The 2,340-nt window shown below is 33.9% G+C and overlaps 1 pseudogene; it reads right to left on the reverse strand.

Moving 5' to 3' along the window:
* Positions 1-552: 552 nt before the first annotated feature.
* LOC131424895 (large ribosomal subunit protein eL39-like) lies at positions 553-1,524 on the reverse strand (annotated as a pseudogene).
* Positions 1,525-2,340: the final 816 nt, after the last annotated feature.

A 2,340-nucleotide genomic window follows, 5' to 3' on the forward strand; every position in this document is an offset into this window, starting at 1 on the left:
TTTCGGTTGCATATTGGAAATAGTCTGAGCTCATTGCCTTGGTTTTTTGAGTGATCTCTGTTTATCTCTGCAAATCTTTCCTCTCCCTATTTCTTCTGCTAGAAAAATGAACTATATCAAAATATGCAATGAATGTTTAAAAAATGTGTGTCTTAGAACATGCTATGACATCACTCTGGAATGTCATTGTCCTCGTATCAACCAAGTAAACACCTTTGTCTTTCAATACGCAGTTCAAATAATGTCACTTTACTCCAACTCAGTAAAATTAACCTACCCTTTGTGTGTGTCTCTGTGAGTGTGTGCTTGCCTTTAGTAGAAAAACATATTAAATATAATGAGACTTTTTTAAAAAATTGATACAACAGGATATAAATAAAGCAATGGGAAACTATTCAAAAGATAAATAAGAAATTAGAATGCAAATAATATACAGCCAAATGCAGGAATATGTTCTCTTATTTTAAATATGCATTACAATGGCTAAAGTTGGATGAAAAAAGCAAGAGAGGGAAAGATTTTTGAAAATATTCAAAAATATTCCTGGCATGTATTTTTATTTGTATTTAATTTTTTTTGCAGTTCAAAAATTCTACATATTTATTACTGAACCAGCCAAAACCAGTACTAAAGCACCTTCATAGCTATCTGATTAAATAAAAGAAGATCTGATCCCGATTAAATATGTCCAACTGTCCAGACAATGGTGACATTTTCAGCTTGACATGATAAGATGATCATGACTTGATACAGCATAAACATGTGAGTCATCTCATGAGTAATTCCTTATAGACTCAACCTGGCTCCCCTCCAATCCTCCTTTGGGAGTTGTACTTGATTTTGTTACCAGTTTTCATTTGAATCCATTGGAGAATGGGACAATTTTGCTTTTGTTTCTTGGCCAGGAATCACTTGATCCTGAAAGTTTTGTGAGAAGACATGGCGAGCAATGGGATCAAGTGCACATACCACAATGGCAAAAAATAGACAAAGTCATAAGATATATTTTTAAAGAGTCCAATCTCTAGAACTCTGTATAACATTTCATTGTTTTGAAATCTCCCTGAGTTATTCATAAATAAGGTATGGAATGATACAACAATGAATGTTTTTCAATTGCATTCAGGATTGATATTCAGCCAGTATGCATTAGTATGGGCATCCTGGATATTAAAATATTGAAATGTTTCCCCAAGGATGGGTATCAGCTGTTGCCCTGAGTGCATTCTCTCCATCCCTTTATGCTGTGGACCATATCAGAAATTTCTGCTCATCTTCACCGTCAGGGTCAGGAAAGCTTCAAGACCTGCTTCAACACTTTTTGAGATGTCCTTCCTGATTGGCCAGTGTCCATGTCTTCCTGGTTGTTAAATGTTTCCTGTTATTCCCAGGTTAACATGATATACATCTTGAGATTTGGATATCCCATTTCCTACTTGACATACCCACTTGGATTTCTCACAGCTATCTCAAATTTAACATGCCACAAGTGCAGCTGTTTTAAAAAGTTGAATAGGTAGTGAAATAATGTGTTCTTTCTAATAACTTCCACAGCCCAATCTGATGTTCTGTTACCAAAGTACAATTTGTTAAAAGCAAATTCAGGAGGACCAAAGGATTTATACTTTTGGATGAACAGAATCACTTTTTATTACTCTGGCAATGCTCCAAATAAAATTATCAGTCAAAATTTTAAAAAGAATTAGCAACAATATGTGGTTTTAATTTGGTAAGATTTTTTTTTTTTTTCCTGCTACCCACCAGATCTGCTGGTGTTGAAAATTTGCCAGGTCAGAGAGAAAGATTGAAATGTTCTGTGAAACTGGAGAAGCCAATCAGAATGTTTTTCTGGTCAGTCAGCCATGCTCTCTCAGTTCTGAGGTGGCAGGGGATTTTCACTCAGAAAATAGTTCAGGGTCATGCCAAATATGAAAAAAGCAGTCACCGGAGTCTATTTATAATAGAATCATGGCCAACTTATACCACCATGGAACTTAATAAAGCAGGTATGACTAAATCTCTAGATTATCATATTTTCTGAATTTTAAATATACTTTATTGATACATAATTAAAATACAATAAAATGAACTCATTTTAAAAATGAACTCATTTTAAGAGTAGTTTAGGAGGCTTTAACAAACCAATCATCCATGGAGTTTATCTCAAAATATGTAACATATTAATAACCTATAAAAATTTACTTTATGCCTTTTCCTAGTCAATAGCCTTTCCCCACCCCAGTACCACAAGCTCCAAGCAACCACTTCTGTACTTTGTCATGATAGAATTAATTTTACTTATTCTAAAATGTCATATGAATGGTATTAATCAATAATTAC

The sequence above is a fragment of the Marmota monax genome, unplaced genomic scaffold (assembly GCF_021218885.2).
Source record: "Marmota monax isolate L192 unplaced genomic scaffold, Marmota_monax_Labrador192_F-V1.1 WCK01_AAM20220418_F8-fsc00136, whole genome shotgun sequence".
In the NCBI taxonomy this organism is placed as follows: Eukaryota; Metazoa; Chordata; class Mammalia; order Rodentia; family Sciuridae; genus Marmota; species Marmota monax.